This window comes from Protopterus annectens, chromosome 4.part0, assembly GCF_019279795.1.
Source record: "Protopterus annectens isolate FY-2018-M chromosome 4.part0, PAN1.0, whole genome shotgun sequence".
NCBI lineage: Eukaryota > Metazoa > Chordata > Ceratodontiformes > Protopteridae > Protopterus > Protopterus annectens.
The window spans coordinates 898838715-898857538 of NC_056733.1; the positions used below are offsets into that span (position 1 = coordinate 898838715).

The following is an 18824-nucleotide window of genomic DNA, read 5'->3' on the forward strand; positions in this document are numbered from 1 at the left end:
TCAATGTGTGAGGTCTGTTTACAGTCATACCTGCTGGTGATGTTCATTATGTGAGCTGTACTACCTGCAGAGGATGGTCATTGTGTGAGGTCTGTTTACAGTCATACTTGCTGGTGATGATCATTGTGTGAGCTGTACTACCTGCAGGGGATGGTCATTGTGTGAGGTCTGTTTACAGTCATACCTGCTGGTGATGGTCATTATGTGAGCTGTATTTATAGAGATAACTGCAGAGGATGGTCATTATGTGAGGTCTGTTTACAGTCATACCGGCTGGTGATGGTCATTGTGTGAGCTGTACTACCTGCAGGGGATGGTCATTGTGTGAGGTCTGTTTACAGTGATACCTGTTGGTGATGGTCAGTGTGTGAGCTGTAATACCTGCAGGGGATGGTCATTGTGTGAGGTCTGTTTACAGTCATACCTGCTGGTGATGGTCATTGTGTGAGCTGTACTACCTGCAGGGGATGGTCATTGTGTGAGGTCTGTTTACAGTCATACCTGCTGGTGATGGTCAGTGTGTGAGCTGTAATACCTGCAGGGGATGGTCATTGTGTGAGGTCTGTTTACAGTCATACCTGCTGGTGATGGTCATTGTGTGAGCTGTACTACCTGCAGGGGATGGTCACTATGTGAGCTATATTTACAGAGATACCTGCAGAGGATGGTCATTGTGAATTTATGTTTACAGTGATACCTGCAGAATATGGTCATTATGTGAGTTGCATTTACAGTGATACATGCATGGGATGGACATTATGCAAGTTATGCTTAAAGTGGTTCAGAGAGAGGATGGAGTGTCTGTTAAGAGTTGGTTTACACATATTCAGAGTGGAGATACTATACGTTGTGACAGCTGCTCCTGCATGGGTGGTAAGTACTGTGAATTTAATATATTAAAAACAGGCTTTGGAGACTAGCTGCAAGATGAAACACTACTTTCCTCTGCTGGATAATTCAAGTTTATAGAATTACAAAAGTACAGCAACAGTTTGGTATGTGTCACGCAACCAACGTTTTTTTGTGACTTTATTTTTTTATTTCATTTTACTGTATTTCTTTTACTGAACAGGTGAGTAGACTGGACAAAGATGATAACTTTTTGTTCACAGCCATATGTGTGTGTGTCTGTGTGTACAGTTCCCCTGCTTTTTGTCAAATGTACATTTTGTCAACAAACAAAAGGGACAGTAGAGATTATCGAATGCTCATATTTTCAAATATTGGACATCTGAAAGGTATGTATCGTTGAGTCAGATAAGTGGGTTTTTGAAGGATGGTGAGAGTGTTTGTGCATGTGTTTGGGTGTTACGGTTTATTTATTTATTTGTGTATGTATTTATTTATATTTGTTTACTGGGGTAGTGCACTGATCAATGCTGAGCAATTTCAGGCTCAGCTCAGGTAAAATACAAAATGTTTCATAAACAAAAAATACAGAAATGTAAGCAATAAAATAATAGTTTAGACTAATAACATAAAAAACAGTTATGTACTCATGTAACTAGGCATATGTATTGTCCGTTTTCACTCTTCCTCAACAAATGGGTTACGAATCGGACTTGGCCGCATACTATAGACTTTGGATCCAACTCTCGAGCTTCTCCCTTTACCCATAATGTCCTAGTCCATCCTCAATACCTCAGATCAAGTTTGTTGCCATAAAATCCCCATAAATTAGATAGAAAAAGGGATAGCTAAAAGAACAGAGCTCAAACCCACAACTATAAGTTCCAATAAATAATCCAAGGGATTCCTTTAAAATATTTTAGGAAGGGGGATGGATGAGGGGGAAGTTAAGGAAGAATGAAAATGGACAAAACAGATGCCTAGTTATGGTGAGTACATAGCTTTTAAATCTGATACTGTCCTTTCCATTCTTCCTCAACGAATGGGATATTAGATCCAATTTGTACAGAGTAACAAAGATATGAGCATTGGAATGAGTGTCTGGTGCACAAATGTCATCAACAGAGGTTCTTTACCAGAAAGCAGATGAAGTGGCCATGGATCTAGTTGAGTGGGCTTTAGGTGTTTTTGGTAGGGAGATACTTTATTGAGAACAGATCCAAGAAATGCAATCCGTAATCCATTTAGCTAATGTAACTTTAGAAACTGGATAACCCAGTCTTTTTGGTGAGAAGGAAACAAACAGCTGATCTGATTTTCTGATGGTTTTGTTGTGTAGATAAAAAACATAATTGTCTGTACACATCTAGGAGATGTAGCATGTATTCTTCTTTGTTTGAAAATTTTGAAAATAAAACTGGTAAATGAATGGACTGGTTAATGTTAGACTCAAAAGCCACTTTAAGTAAAAAAGAAAGGGTTTGTCCGTAAAGTAATCCTATCTTTATGGAAAATAATGAAGGGAGACTTTGATGAGAGAAACTGGAGTTCAAAAATTCATTTTGCAGAAGTGATAGGTACCAAGAAGGCTGTTTTCCATGAAATAAATTTTAGATCATTCTTTGATGAAGGTTCAAAGGGTTTTTGAGTCAGTTCTTACACCATGACAGTCAGATCCCAGGGAGGGGAAGGATCCTTTATTGGTGGCTTAAGGAGAAAAAATGCCTTTTAGAAGTGATTTACATAATTTGGAAGAAGCCAAAGAATAATCTTCATCTCCTGTATGAAAATTTTAAATGGCTGCCATTTGCAGTTTAATCATAGAAAACCTAGCTGCTCCTTTAAAAAGGACAGCCAAAAATTCAAGAACAGCAGAAACCGGAGCAGAAAAAAGGATCAGCACCATTTTTCAATACCCAAAGGGAGAATCTTTTCCACTTGCTCTTGTAAACTTTCCTGGTGGACTCTTTTTGCAAGGATAATATAATGATGCATACTGAGGAGGAAAGCCTGGGCCATCTGGCAATTACTGGAAGTGGAGAAACTATGTGGTCAGTTTGACGGCAAGGATATTGGGATGACTCATCCATGAGGGGTGTGCAAGGAGATCTGGAGTTGTGTTCAGTTTCCATGCAGGATAACGAAGATGAGACCAAAGGGAGGGGAACCACACCTGTTGAGGCCAGTAGGAGGCAATGGAGATGATTGAGCTCTTCAGCTGAGTTGATTTCTGTAGAAATTTGGGAATCAAGGGGAGTGGAGGATACGCATAAAGGACACCGGGTGGCCAAATGAGGGCTACAATATCTCTCGGTGACTCCCCCCTGAGGTGTCCAGGCTCTGAACTAATGTCAACTTTGATTTGGCATAACTGATTGCTATTCCCAATGACTGACAAATCTGAAGCAAATAGTCCCTGGATTGTTTAAGGAGCTGCTTGGATGGGGCGGTGAGGAGCCAGTCATCTAGAGATGTAAACACTCGGAATCCTTTCAGCCTCAATTGAGCTGCCACCACTGGCATACATTTGGTAAGCATCCTGGGGGCTGTGGTGAGTCCAAAGGGCCGGGCTCTGAATTGGTAGAAAATAACTCCCAGCCAAAAGCATAAATGACTTCTGAAGTGTCTATTTTGATGAGATTTTGTATGCATCCTGAAGGTTTATAGAGCACATCCAATCATCTTTGCTTAGAAATGGCAGAATGAACTGTACTGTGACCATTCGGAACTTTCACTTTTTCATGTAGTGATTCAATTTGCTAAGATCCACAATTAGTCTGAGGTCCCCTGTCTTTTTGGGCCCTAAAAAGAAGTGTAAATTTTAAATCCTATTTTGTCTGGTGGGATCTCCTGGATAACTCTCTTGAGTAGCAGCTTTTGAATTTCTTGTGCTACTGCCTTCCTCTGACTGGGTGGTACATTGGGAAGCTTCTCTCTTTTGCAACAAGGGAGTTGGGAAAATGGAATGCAATAACTCCTGGATATTATTCTTATCACCCATGAATCTTCTGTTATATTTGCCCAGGCATCTTGGTACAAGGACAATTGGCCCTGACTGCCCCCAGAGGTGGACAGTCGGGCAGCACTTCAGGAGTGTGGAAGGGTCTGTCTGGAAAGAAATCTTGGAAACCCTGATTTTGTGGGCCTCCTCTGCCTCTAGGGCGATGTCTACCATTGGAACTGCCTCCTCTGCCTCTGGAAGAGTTGTCCCCACATGGATCTTGGAAAGGTCGCTGAGATTTGCGGAACCACAATTTCTTACCACCTCTTTGATTCCTAGAAAAGGTTCATTGAAGGGTAGAAAACTTGTTTCCCACAGCAGGCAGAGTCCTCCCTTCTTGTTTGCTGTAGGTAAGCATTTCTTTTACCAATGGACTAAATAAGGATGTACCATCAAATGGAGCGTTGATGAAAGATGTCTTGAAAGGCTTTGCAAAGTCACATCCAGGCATGTCTCCTTATGGCAATGCCTTAAACAGCAGCCCTTCAGGTGCCTTAAGCTGCATTAGAGACCAACCTTCTGGAAGCATTGGAAATTGATCAACCTCATGGAAGCACTGGAAATGGACAAAAGAGTGGACAGCTGAGAGGATGATCTTTTGAAAGCCTCTGCAGACACAGACTCAGAAAGAGAATTTGATAGTTCCTTAGTCAAATCTCTCTGTAGTCTTGTGAAATGTGCCAGGTAGTTAAAAGACCTCAAATCAAAGGTTGCAGAGGCAAAAACTCACTTTCCAAATCTGTCCAGCACCCTAGACTGTTTGGCGGATGAACAGATGTGCTCTGTTCCACTAGCTCTTTTGTAGTGACTGTCACCACCACCATCATAGCATGTACTGGGACTACTTCGCTCCAGTGGGGTCTATCCTACAGAGGTTCATAAGGTACACAGATTAGTACTAGGCTAGCTACCTTTGTGGGCCATGTTAAGCCTAGCTAATTACCCCATGTGGGAATCAAACCCTGCACCTTGTGTCAGTAAGGTAACCACCTTAATCATTATACCAACCTCCCACCCAAATTCAGGGCTTGTCCAGGATTTGAACCCAGGACCTCTCGCACCCTAAGTGAGAATAATACCCTAAGACCAAGCCAGAGGAGCAAAGAAGTTGTTAGATCACCTCAGAATAGGTTCAATGGTATCTGGCTCCTTCCATGTCTGGTAGGAAATTAAATCAATGAGTTCATCCATTGGGGCGGGGTACCCCAAGACATAGATGGGCCACAACCGAAAGCTTCCAAAAATACTGATTCTTCTGGAGAAGGATTATCGGAAGACCAACCACATTATTGCCTGGGGATCTCTAATATGTCTCCAGAAGAGACATCATCTGGTGATGATATGGGGGAGCATTCTCCTTCATCGAAATCAGTATCCTCCAAAAGAGATTCCAGTGGGGAATCTATGTGCCTCCTCTTGTATGCTTTCTTCCAATGAAACTCCTCTGGGAGATGTTCAAAGGAGGTATCTGAAGAGAAGGGGTGTTCCTCTATGAGAACTGATTGGAAGCTAGCTGGAACTGGCTGTCCCTGTGGGGTAGGCTTGATCGACTTAGAGCTCAGAACTAAGGAGGGAACAGGGAATGGATCCAAGGGGTGAGAGACTGGTTCTCTAATCCTTTCTACAACCTCAAAGGCAGATAGGCCTGGAGAAGCTGTGGCCACTAGCACCAGAGCTGAGACTTCCAGTATATGTAGATCATGATTCTGGATCCATGCCTTGAGGATGGAACCAGACCCAAGCTGGCCAGCACCGAGGCTCCAAGGGCAAAGATGGCTCCGATAACATTGGAGGTGATCCCGACCCCATAGATCCAGTGCTGACACTTCTATTCTGATCCAGAGATATAGGAGCGGAAGTCGTCTGGATGCTGTCAGAGTCAAAGAAGCAATTTTTTTCCGATATGACTCTGGACATCTCTGGGCTGTCAGATCCTGGGGCTCCAAAACTTTAGAATGGATTGGGGAAGGAGACAGTATCTTATGAGAAGTGGTTGGAAAACTCATGGATCCAATAGGGACAGAGCAGGTATGACCCCCATCTGGATCTGAGAAATTTTTGCATCATGCTATCCACATCCACTTCTGATAAACTTCTGGAGGATGTGGTGGAATGTGGCTTGGAATGTGTCTTGGAAGTCTGCAAGAAGGGAGAGTGCAGAGTAGGAGAAATTGGATCCAGGATGAATTCTGGTGAGTAACATCTTTGGCTGTGTGAGGTGCCAGGTTATGGATCCGAAGGCCTTGAATCCAAGGTCAAAGCCATAAGGGTGGCTGATATTATAATAGGATTCAAAGCTTTGTGATATGATGATTTTGGATCTGAAGATTGAGCCTTTGGGTCGGAGGATGTCAGATTGAAAGATATTTGAACTTCTGCTGGTGGTTCCAAAGAAGTCCTAGGGGGACTTCAGTGGAAAGCATTTTCTATGTTCCAAAGGAGCAGAATTAGTAGATTTGCTGGGAGTTTGAGCCCCAGAAGCAGTTGTTGAAGCAGGAGGAAGAAGTCATTTTAAAATAAGTTTGTTGCATCTGTCAGCCAACGCCCTAAAATTGAATCCAGCACAAATATTCCGGTTAGTATCCAGATGGGCAGCTCCGAGACAATAAATGCACTACTTGTGGGAATCTGAGTTAGGGGTTTTATGCTCGCAAGAAGTGCATTTTTTGAAACCTGTCGATTTATCAGTTACGACAGGAGAGGAAAGCAATGACAGTTCTACTATAAAGCAACTAAAAGGAATATGAAAAAGAAAAGAGTTAGAAAGAAAGGAAAGAAAAATTACCAGCAATGATAATCAAGAAAATACAGTATGTTAAAGGGTAAGGTACAGAATACCAACTATGGTAAAATAAGGAAAATATTAACAAAGATAGTAAGGAGCCTGATGCTATATCAAAAAAATAAGAGGGAGGTTGAGAAACAACAGAAATAAAAATATTTAGACAAAGAAGCAAAAACACTTACAATTCACTAGTATAATCACCCGAGAGAAGGACTCTCAGTCTGAGCACAATGGCGGCAAATGAGACCTGAGATAATGAGGATGGAATAGGGCATTATGGGTAGAGGGACGAGCTTGAGAATTGGATCCAAAGTTTATAGTATGTGGCCGAGATGGACCCAAAGGTTTGAGCTGTAACTCATTCATTGAGGAAGAATGAAAAGTACAACATTAGATCTGTGGGTTAGGGTCAGTGGTAGGTAAAGCCATAGATGTTATGTGTTTGGGTGTGAGTGTATGTACTTTAGGTTAGGGTCAGTGATAGGTAAAGGCATAGATGTTGTGTGTTTGGGTGTGAGTGTATGTACTTTAGGTTAGGGTCAGCTAGGAAAAGGCATAGATGTTATGTGTTTGGGTGTGAGTGTATGTACTTTAGGTTAGGGTCAGTGCTAGGTAAAGGCATAGATGTTATGTGTTTGGGTGTGAGTGTATGTACTTTAGGTTAGGGTCAGTGCTAGGTAAAGGCATAGATGTGTGTTTGGGTGTGAGTGTATGTACCTTAGGTTAGGGTCAGCTAGGAAAAGGCATAGATGTTATGTGTTTGGGTGTGAGTGTATGTACTTTAGGTTAGGGTCAGCTAGGAAAAGGCATAGATGTTGTGTGTTTGGGTGTGAGTGTATGTACTTTAGGTTAGAATCAGTGCTAGGTAAAGGCATAGATGTTATGTGTTTGGGTGTGAGTGTATGTACTTCAGGTTAGGGTCAGTGCTAGGTAAAGGCATAGATGTTATGTGTTTTGGAGTGAGTGTATGTACTTTAGGTTAGGCTCAGTGCTAGGTAAAGGCATAGATGTTGTGTGTTTGGATGTGTGTATGTACTTTAGGTTAGGGTCAGTGCTAGGTAAAGACATAGATGTTGTGTGTTTGGGTGTGAGTGTATGTACTTTAGGTTGGGTCAATGCTAGGTAAAGGCATAGATGTTATATGTTTGGGTGTGAGTGGATGTACTTTAGGATAGGGTCAGTGCTAGGTAAAGGCATAGATGTTATGTGTTAGGGTGTGAGTGTATGTACTTTAGGTTATGGTCAGTGCTAGGTAAAGGCATAGATGTTATGTGTTTGGGTGTGAGGGTATGTACTTTAGGTTAGGGTCAGTGCTGGGTAAAGGCATAGATGTTATGTGTTTGGGTGTGACTGTATGTACTTTAGGTTAGGGTCAGTGCTAGGTAAAGGCATAGATGTTATGTGTTTGGGTGTGAGTGTATGTACTTTAGGTTAGGGTCAGTGCTAGGAAAAGGCGTAGATGTTATGTGTTTGGGTGTGAGTGTATGTACTTTAGGTTAGGGTCAGTGCTAGGTAAAGGCATAGATGTTATGTGTTTGGGTGTGAGTGTATGTACTTTAGGTTAGGGTCAGTGCTAGGTAAAGGCATAGATGTTATGTGTTTGGGTGTGAGTGTATGTACTTTAGGTTAGGGTCAGTGCTAGGTAAAGGCATAGATGTTATGTGTTTGGGTGTGAGTGTATGTACTTTAGGTTAGGGTCAGTGCTAGGTAAAGGCATAGATGTTACGTGTTTTGGCGTGAGTGTATGTACTTTAGGTTAGGGTCAGTGCTAGGTAAAGGCATAGATGTTGTGTGTTTGGGTGTGTGTATGTACTTTAGGTTAGGGTCAGTGCTGGGTAAAGGCATAGATGTTATGTGTTTGGGTGTGAATGTATGTACTTTAGGTTAGGGTCAGTGCTAGGTAAAGGCATAGATGTTGTGCGTTTGGGTGTGAGTGTATGTACTTTAGGTTAGGGTCAGTGCTAGATAAAGGCATAGATGTTATGTGTTTGGGTGTGAGTGTATGTACTTTAGGTTACGGTCAGTGCTAGGTAAAGGCATAGATGTGTGTTTGGGTGTGAGTGTATGTACTTTAGGTTAGGGTCAGTGCTAGGTAAAGGCATAGATGTTATGTGTTTGGGTGTAAGTGTATGCAATTTAGGTTAGGGTCAGTGCTAGGTAAAGGCATAGATGTTATGTGTTTGCGTGTGAGTGGATGTACTTTAGGTTAGGGTCAGTGCTAGGTAAAGGCAAAGATGTGTGTTTGGGTGTGAGTGTATGTACTTTAGGTTAGGGTCAGTGCTAGGTAAAGGCATATATGTTGTGTGTTTGGGTGTGAGTGTATGTACTTCAGGTTAGGGTCAGTGCTAGGTAAAGGCATAGATGTGTGTTTGGGTGTGAGTGTATGTACTTTAGGTTAGGGTCAGTGCTAGGTAAAGGCATAGATGTTATGTGTTTGGGTGTGAGTGTATGTACTTTAGGTTAGGGTCAGTGGTAGGTAAAGGTACAGATGTTATGTGTTTGGGTGTGAGTGTATGTACTTTAGGTTAGGGTCAGTGCTAGGTAAAGGCATAGATGTGTGTTTGGGTGTGAGTGTATGTACTTTAGTTTAGGGTCAGTGCTAGGTAAAGGCTTAGATGTTATGTGTTTGAGTGTGAGTGTATGTACTTTAAATTAGGTTCAATGCTAGTTAAAGGCATAGATGTTATGTGTTTGGGTGTGAGTGTATGTACTTTAGGTTAGAGTCAGTGCTAGTTAAAGGCATAGATGTTATGTGTATGGGTGTGAGTGTATGTACTTTAGGTTAAGGTCAGTGCTAGGTAAATGCATAGATGTGTGTTTGGGTGTGAGTGTATGTAAGTTAGGGTCAGTGCTAGGTAAAGGCATAGATATTATGTGTTTGGGTGTGAGTGTATGTACTTTAGGTTAGGGTCAGTGCTAGGTAAAGGCATAGATGTGTGTTTGTGTGTGAGTGTGTGTACTTTAGGTTAGGGTCAGTGCTAGGTAAAGGCATAGATGTTATGTGTCTGGGTGTGAGTGCATGTACTTTAGGTTAGGGTCAGTGCTAGGTAAAGGCATAGATGTTATGTGTTTGGGTGTGAGTATATGTACATTAGGTTAGGGTCAGTGCTAGGTAAAGGCATAGATGTTATGTGTTTGGGTGTGAGTGTATGTACTTTAGGTTAGGGTCAGTGCTAGGTAAAGGCATAGATGTGAGTTTGAGTGTGTGGGTATGTACTTTACGTTAGGGTCAGTGCTAGGTAAAGGCATAGATGTTGTGTGTTTGGGTGTGAGTGTATGTACTTTAGGTTAGGGTCATTGCTGGGTAAAGGCATAGATGTTATGTGTTTGGGTGTGACTGTATGTACTTTAGTTTAGGATCAGTGCTAGGTAAAGGCATAGATGTGTGTTTGGGTGTGAGTGTATGTACTTTAGGTTAGGGTCAGTGCTAGGTAAAGGCATAGATGTTATGTGTTTGGGTGTGAGAGTATGTACTTTAGGTTAGGGTCAGTGCTAGGTAAAGGCATAGATGTTATGTGTTTGGGTGTGAGTGTATGTACATTAGGTTAGGGTCAGTGCTAGGTAAAGGCATAGATGTTATGTGTTTGGGTGTGAGTGTATGTACTTTACGTTAGGGTCAGTGCTAGGTAAAAGCATAGATGTTATGTGTTTTGGTGTGAGTGTATGTACTTTAGGTTAGGGTCAGTGCTAGGTAAAGGCATAGATGTGTGTTTGGGTGTGAGTGTATGTACTTTAGGTTAGGGTCAGTGCTAGGTAAAGGCATAGATGTTGTGTGTTTGGGTGTGAGTGTATGTACTTTAGGTTAGGGTCAGTGCTAGGTGAAGGCATAGATGTGTGTTTGGGTGTGAGTGTATGTACTTTAGGTTAGGGTCAGTGCTGGGTAAAGGCATAGATGTTATGTGCTTGGGTGTGACTGTATGTACTTTAGGTTAGGGTCAGTGCTAGGTAAAGGCATAGATGTTGTGTGTTTGCGTGTGAGTGTATGTACTTTAGGTTAGGGTCAGTGCTAGGTAAAGTCATAGATGTTATGTGTTTGGGTGTGAGTGCATGTACTTTAGGCTAGGGTCAGTGCTAGGTAAAGGCATAGATGTTATGTGTTTGGGTGTGAGTGTATGTACTTTAGGTTAGGGTCAGTGCTAGGTAAAGGCATAGATGTTATGTGTTTGAGTGTGAGTGTATGTACTTTAGGTTAGGGTCAGTGCTAGGTAAAGGCATAGATGTTAAGTGTTTGGGTGTGAGTGTATGTACTATAGGTTAGGGTCAGTGCTAGGTAAAGGCATAGATGTTATGTGTTTTGGTGTGAGTGTATGTACTTTACGTTAGGGTCAGTGCTAGGTAAAGGCATAGATGTTATGTGTTTGGGTGTGAGTGTATGTACTTTAGGTTAGGGTCAGTGCTAGGTGAAGGCATAGATGTGTGTTTGGGTGTGAGTGTATGTACTTTAGGTTAGGGTCAGTGCTAGGTAAAGGCATAGATGTGTGTTTGCGTGTGAGTGTATGTACTTTATGTTAGGGTCAGTGCTAGGTAAAGGCATAGATGTTGTGTGTTTGGGTGTGAGTGTATGTACTTTAGGTTAGGGTCAGTGCTGGGTAAAGACATAGATGTTATGTGTTTGGGTGTGACTGTATGTACTTTAGGTTAGGGTCAGTGCTAGGTAAAGGCATAGATGTTGTGTGTTTGGATGTGAGTCTATGTACTTTAGGTTAGGGTCAGTGCTAGGTAAAGGCATAGATGTTATGTGTTTGGGTGTGAGTGTATGTACTTTAGGTTAGGGTCAGTGCTAGGTAAAGGCATAGATGTTGTGTGTTTGGGTGTGAGTGTATGTACTTTAGGTTAGGGTCAGTGCTAGGTAAAGGCATAGATGTTATGTGTTTGGATGTAAGTGTATGCACTTTAAGTTAGGGTCAGTGCTAGGTAAAGGCATAAATGTTATGTGTTTGGGTGTGAGTGTATGTGCTTTAGGTTATGGTCAGTGCTAGGTAAAGGCATAGCTGTTATGTGTTTGGGTGTGAGTGTATGTACTTTAGGTTAGGGTCAGTGCTAGGTAAAGCCATAGATGTTATGTGTTTTGGTGTGAGTGTATGTACTTTAGGTTAGGTTCAATGCTAGGTAAAGGCATAGATGTTATGTGTTTGGGTGTGAGTGTATGTACTTTAGGTTAGAGTCAGTGCTAGGTAAAGGCATAGATGTTACGTGTTTGGGTGTGAGTGTATGTACTTTAGGTTAAGGTCAGTGCTAGGTAAATGCATATATGTGTGTTTGGGTGTGAGTGTATGTACTTTAAGTTAGGGTCAGTGCTAGGTAAAGGCATAGATGTTATGTGTTTGGGTGTGAGTGTATGTACTTTAGGTTAGGGTCATTGCTAGGTAAAGGCATAGATGTGTGTTTGGGTGTGAGTGTATGTACTTTAGGTTAGGGTCAGTGCTAGGTAAAGGCATAGATGTTATGTGTTTGGGTGTGAGTGTATGTACTTTTAGGTTAGGGTCAGTGCTAGGTAAAGGCATAGATGTTATGTGTTTGGGTGTGAGTGTATGTACTTTAGGTTAGGGTCAGTGCTAGGTAAAGGCATAGATGTTATGTGTTTGGGTGTGAGTGTATGTACATTAGGTTAGGGTCAGTGCTAGGTAAAGGCATAGATGTTATGTGTTTGGGTGTGAGTGTATGTACTTTACGTTAAGGTCAGTGCTAGGTAAAGGCATAGATGTTATGTGTTTTGGTGTGAGTGTATGTACTTTAGGTTAGGGTCAGTGCTAGGTAAAGGCATAGATGTGTGTTTGGGTGTGAGTGTATGTACTTTAGGTTAGGGTCAGTGCTAGGTAAAGGCATAGATGTTGTGTGTTTGGGTGTGAGTGTATGTACTTTAGGTTAGGGTCAGTGCTAGGTAAAGGCATAGATGTGTGTTTGGGTGTGAGTGTATGTACTTTAGGTTAGGGTCAGTGCTGGGTAAAGGCATAGATGTTATGTGTTTGGGTGTGACTGTATGTACTTTAGGTTAGGGTCAGTGCTAGGTAAAGGCATAGATGTTATGTGTTTGGGTGTGAGTGTATGTACATTAGGTTAGGGTCAGTGCTAGGTAAAGGCATAGATGTTATATGTTTGGGTGTGAGTGTATGTACTTTACGTTAGGGTCAGTGCTAGGTAAAAGCATAGATGTTATGTGTTTTCGTGTGAGTGTATGTACTTTAGGTTAGGGTCAGTGCTAGGTAAAGGCATAGATGTGTGTTTGGGTGGGAGTGTATGTACTTTAGGTTAGGGTCAGTGCTAGGTAAAGGCATAGATGTTTTGTGTTTGGGTGTGAGTGTATGTACTTTAGGTTAGGGTCAGTGCTAGGTAAAGGCATAGATGTTGTGTGTTTGGGTGTGAGTGTATGTACTTTAGGTTAGGGTCAGTGCTGGGTAAAGGCATAGATGTTATGTGTTTGGGTGTGACTGTATGTACTTTAGGTTATGGTCAGTGCTAGGTAAAGGCATAGATGTTGTGTGTTTGCGTGTGAGTGTATGTACTTTAGGTTAGGGTCAGTGCTAGGTAAAGTCATAGATGTTATGTGTTTGGGTGTGAGTGCATGTACTTTAGGCTAGGGTCAGTGCTAGGTAAAGGCATAGATGTTATGTGTTTGGGTGTGAGTGTATGTACTTTAGGTTAGGGTCAGTGCTAGGTAAAGGCATAGATGTTATGTGTTTGGGTGTGAGTGTATGTACTTTAGGTTAGGGTCAATGCTAGGTAAAGGCATAGATGTTAAGTGTTTGGGTGTGAGTGTATGTACTATAGGTTAGGGTCAGTGCTAGGTAAAGGCATAGATGTTATGTGTTTGGGTGTGAGTGTATGTACTTTACATTAGGGTCAGTGCTAGGTAAAGGCATAGATGTTATGTGTTTGGGTGTGAGTGTATGTACTTTAGGTTAGGGTCAGTGCTAGGTAAAGGCATAGATGTTGTGTGTTTGGGTGTGAGTGTATGTACTTTAGGTTAGGGTCAGTGCTAGGTAAAGGCATAGATGTGTGTTTGGGTGTGACTGTATGTACTTTAGGTTAGGGTCAGTGCTAGGTAAAGGCATAGATGTTGTGTGTTTGGGTGTCAGTGTATGTACTTTAGGTTAGGGTCAGTGCTAGGTAAAGGCATAGATGTTGTGTGTTTGGGTGTGAGTGTATGTACGTTAGATTAGGGTCAGTGCTAGGTAAAGGCATAGATGTTATGTGTTTGGGTGTAAGTGTATGCACTTTAGGTTAGGGTCAGTGCTAGGTAAAGGCATAAATGTTATGTGTTTGGGAGTGAGTGTATGTACTTTAGGTTAGGGTCAGTGCTGGGTAAAGACATAGATGTTATGTGTTTGGGTGTGACTGTATGTACTTTAGGTTAGGGACAGTGCTAGGTAAAGGCATAGATGTTGTGTGTTTGGGTGTGAGTGTATGTACTTTAGGTTAGGGTCAGTGCTAGGTAAAGGCATAGATGTTATGTGTTTGGGTGTGAGTGTATGTACTTTAGGTTAGGGTCAGTGCTAGGTAAAGGCATAGATGTTGTCTGTTTGGGTGTGAGTGTATGTACTTTAGGTTAGGGTCAGTGCTAGGTAAAGGCATAGATGTTATGTGTTTGGGTGTAAGTGTATGTACTTTAGGTTAGGGTCAGTGCTAGGTAAAGGCATAAATGTTATGTGTTTGGGTGTGAGTGTATGTACTTTAGGTTATGGTCAGTGCTAGGTAAAGACATAGCTGTTATGTGTTTGGGTGTGAGTGTATGTACTTTAGGTTAGGGTCAGTGCTAGGTAAAGGCATAGATGTTATGTGTTTGGGTGTGAGTGTATGTACTTTAGGTTAGAGTCAGTGCTAGGTAAAGGCATAGATGTTATGTGTTTGGGTGTGAGTGTATGTACTTTAGGTTAAGGTCAGTGCTAGGTAAATGCATATATGTGTGTTTGGGTGTGAGTGTATGTACTTTAAGTTATGGTCAGTGCTAGGTAAAGGCATAGATGTTATGTGTTTGGGTGTGAGTGTATGTACCTTAGGTTAGGGTCAGTGCTAGGTAACGCATAGATGTGTGTTTGGGTGTGAGTGTATGTACTTTAGGTTAGGGTCAGTGCTAGGTAAAGGCATAGATGTTATGTGTTTGGGTGTGAGTGTATGTACTTTTAGGTTAGGGTCAGTGCTAGGTAAAGGCATAGATGTTATGTGTTTGGGTGTGAGTGTATGTACTTTAGGTTAGGGTCAGTGCTAGGTAAAGGCATAGATGTTATGTGTTTGGGTGTGAGTCTATGTACATTAGGTTAGGGTCAGTGCTAGGTAAAGGCATAGATGTTATGTGTTTGGGTGTGAGTGTATGTACTTTATGTTAAGGTCAGTGCTAGGTAAAGGCATAGATGTTATGTGTTTTGGTGTGAGTGTATGTACTTTAGGTTAGGGTCAGTGCTAGGTAAAGGCATAGATGTTATGTGTTTGGGTGTGAGTGTATGTACTATAGGTTAGGGTCGGTGCTAGGTAAAGGCATAAATGTTATGTGTTTGGGTGTGAGTGTATGTAGTTTAGGTTAGAGTCAGTGCTAGGTAAAGGCATAGATGTTGTGTGTTTGGGTGTAAGTGTATGTACTTTAGGTTAGGGTCGGTGCTAGGTAAAGGCATAGATGTTATGTGTTTGGGTGTGAGTGTATGTACTTTAGGTTAGGGTCAGTGGTAGGTAAAGGCATAGATGTGCATTTGGGTGTGAGTGTATGTACTTTAGGTTAGGGTCAGTGCTAGGTAAAGGCATAGATGTGTGTTTGGATGTGAGTGTATGTACTTTAGGTTAGGGTCAGTGCTAGGTAAAGGCATAGATGTTATGTTTGGGTGTGAGTGTATGTACTTTAGGTTAGAGTCAGTGCTGGGTAAAGGCATAGATGTTATGTGTTTGGGTGTGACTGTATGTACTTCAGGTTAGGGTCAGTGCTAGGTAAAGGCATAGATGTTGTGTGTTTGGGTGTGAGTGTATGTACTTTAGGTTAGGGTCAGTGCTAGGTAAAGGCATAGATGTTATGTGTTTGGGTGTGAGTGTATGTACTTTAGGTTAGGGTCAGTGCTAGGTAAAGGCATAGATGTTGTGTGTTTGATTGTGAGTGTATGTACTTTAGGTTAGGGTCAGTGCTAGGTAAAGGCATAGATGTTATGTGTTTGGGTGTAAGTGTATGCACTTTAGGTTAGGGTCAGTGCTAGGTAAAGGCATAAATGTCATGTGTTTGGGTGTGAGTGTATGTACTTTAGGTTATGGTCAGTGCTAGGTAAAGGTATAGATGTTATGTGTTTGGGTGTGAGTGTATGTACTTTAGGTTAGGGTCTGTGCTAGGTAAAGGCATAGATGTTATGTGTTTGGGTGTGAGTGTATGTACTTTAGGTTAGGGTCAGTGCTGGGTAAAGGCATAGATGTTATGTGTTTTGGTGTGAGTGTATGTACTTTAGGTTAGGATCAGTGCTAGGTAAAGGCATAGATGTGTGTTTGGGTGTGAGTGTATGTTCTTTAGGTTAGGGTCTGTGCTAGGTAAAGGCATAGATGTTATGTACTTTAGGTTAGGGTCAGTGCTAAGTAAAGGCATAGATGTTATGTCTTTGGGTGTGAGTGTATGTACGTTAGGTTAGGGTCAGTGCTAGGTAAAGGCATAGATGTTATGTGTTTGGGTGTGAGTATATGTACTTTAGTTTGTAGTCAATGCTAGGTAAAGGCATAGATATTATGTGTTTGGGTGTGAGTGTATGTACTTTAGGTTAGGGTCAGTGCTAGGTAAAGGCATAGATGTGATGTGTTTGGGTGTGAGTGTATGTACTTTAGGTTGGGGTCAGTGCTAGGTAAAGGCATAGATGTTATGTGTTTGGGTGTGAGTTTATGTACTTTAGGTTAGGGTCAGTGCTAGGTAAAGGCATAGATGTTATGCGTTTCGGTGTGAGTGTATGTACTGTAGGTTACGATCAGGTTTAGGTAAGGGGATAGATGTAGTTATGGAAGGGTGGGATGGTGCGTGTTTGTGTATCTAAGTATGTCTTGTGTGGTGGCTGTGTTACAGCAAAGTTTTTTAAGGTACGGTACAGAATTTTTGCTGGGGGCAGGGGTGGGATTAGGGTTAGCAGGTATTACTAAAGTTTTACCGGAGGGGAAGTCCCCCTGCCCACCTTAGTTATGCATGCTAGCCCTACCATAATCTATCAAGTCTGATGGTATGGAATGCAGTAGAAGGTTTATAGTATGAGAAATTAATGTCACGGTTTTGAAAGTCCCTGCAAAAGAGCATATCTAAACAATTTTATCTTGGTTTGTGATTTACTGTGGAGTTAACTGGTATGAGAAGTTTTATTTGACTTTATATTGTATTTGTTATCACTGTTTTTTACTGTTTGTTTAGGTAGGAAGGGACTGCTTGCTGACAAGACTTACTCTGATTCATATTTTGTTGTTTTACCTTTAATTTCACTGCTGGTTGTTAGAAAGGCATAGGTTTTAGACAGACAAGCTCTAGCCACCCCAAGAGGCCTAGACAGCTATAAATTTACACAGACTGCAGAGAAGAAAATCCTGAGCATATCTGCACAATCCTATCTTGGTTTGTGATTTACTGTGGAGTTGACTGGTAAGAGAAGTTTTATTTGAATCTATATTGTATTTGTTATCACTGTTTTTCACTGTTTGTTTACGTAGGAATGAACTACTTGTTAACAAGACTTACTCTGATTCATATTTTGTTTTATATTTAATTTCACTGTTGGTTGTTAGAAAGGCATAGGTTTTGCTCTAGTCACCCTAAGGGGCCTAGATAGCTACACATTCACACAGACTGTAGAGAGGAAAATCCTGAGGATATCTAAACAATCCTATGTTTGTGATTTATTTAACTTTACTGTTAAAAAGAAGTGAGACTGCGAGCGATTGATGGCTTGTACAACTTGTATGGTCAGAACAACTTTACTGTACTTTATTATTTAGTTGTATATTGCTGATGTGATTTTTATCATATTAAGTTGATTTAAGTTCTCTTTGATTTCTGTGTTTACTGATTTTGATTATTCTTTTTCTGCAATATTTTATTCATTTGAAGCTGAATATGGATTCCTTAAATAAATATGCAATTAACGATTTGCTAATGCACAACTATCTTATACAGTGTAATAAATGCTATGCATATTTAAAGGTAACAGACGATGATGATTGCACTTGTGCAACTGGCACGGCTTGGAGAACTGTTGTTTCATATATTAATGAACGGACTGATGAACTAAATAATATTAGGCAAAGAGCAAACGGAGCACATTTAGGAAATGATGCATCTATTTTCTGCAAAGATCATACAACTCCTATGAAACAAGACGATACCACTGACAACTCTGGAATCCTTGATGTAAGTATTCAGCAATCTGAGGATCCAGTTTGTTTTGATGGAAACAAAAAAAGAAAGAAAGGAAGAAGTTCTCAACAAATAACAAGGAAGAAAAAGAAACTGATAAATGTCTGTAAAGAAAAGAGAATACGTAGTAAAAAGGACACGATTTGTTATGTAACACACAGGGAATGATGATATTTTTATATCAGAAAGCCTTCAGTCTACAGAAAAAGGCACCGTTTTTCCAACAGAGAAGGTAGAAAAAAGAGGCAAGGGGCAGGTGAAAAGGAAGAAATCAAAACTGAACGTGGAAGGACTGAAGAACATAACTGTAAGAAAAAAGAAGAGAAACACAGATGTTGACTACATGGCTGAAGCTGTGGATTTACAACACCAGCTGGATGAGAATTTAATACACAATGAAAACAGTGGGATTAATAAGACTAAACATGAAGAAAATCTATCCTTCGTAAAAATTGCTAGAGCAGATATTACTGTATTAGAAGCTGAAGATTCATCAGAGCTGGCCATAGGTTCATAGGTTGATACTAGGCTATCTGCCCTAGGGCATTTATAAGCCTAGCCAGAGTGTGTTTGGCTTTCGCCACCCTTTTAGATTAGCTGTCTGTGCCTCTGTATAGTAGTTCACAGAAGATAGCCCTTTTAAGGTTAGTTTACTGTGCCTCTGTCTAGTAGGGACACAGAAGAGATCCCAGGGGTAAACCTACGATCTCCCATCCACTCGTCAACATTTCTCTTGAAGAGGGTCATTGAGGGGCTCTGCCTAACACGGATTGGGATTTTGTTCCAGAGTGAGGGGAGCCTCTGGGATATGAATCTGTCCCTCCAGCATGTCCTATTTATTT

The 18824-nt window shown here is 41.3% G+C and overlaps 1 long non-coding RNA gene across 6 annotated transcripts; it reads left to right on the forward strand.

The window, feature by feature from the left end:
- Positions 1-6953: 6953 nt before the first annotated feature.
- Positions 6954-17094, forward strand: LOC122799658. Of its 6 annotated transcripts, none has more exons than XR_006364489.1 (8): positions 6954-7312; positions 7501-9812; positions 10067-10453; positions 10711-11035; positions 11355-11984; positions 12047-13615; positions 13808-15279; positions 15597-17094. It is a non-coding gene; the product is annotated as an uncharacterized LOC122799658 (long non-coding RNA). The 6 variants fall into 6 exon arrangements; XR_006364492.1 differs by having other exon boundaries at positions 12047-12516; positions 12644-15279; XR_006364491.1 differs by having other exon boundaries at positions 7501-8648; positions 8711-9812; positions 12047-15279.
- The last annotated feature ends 1730 nt before the right edge of the window (positions 17095-18824 follow it).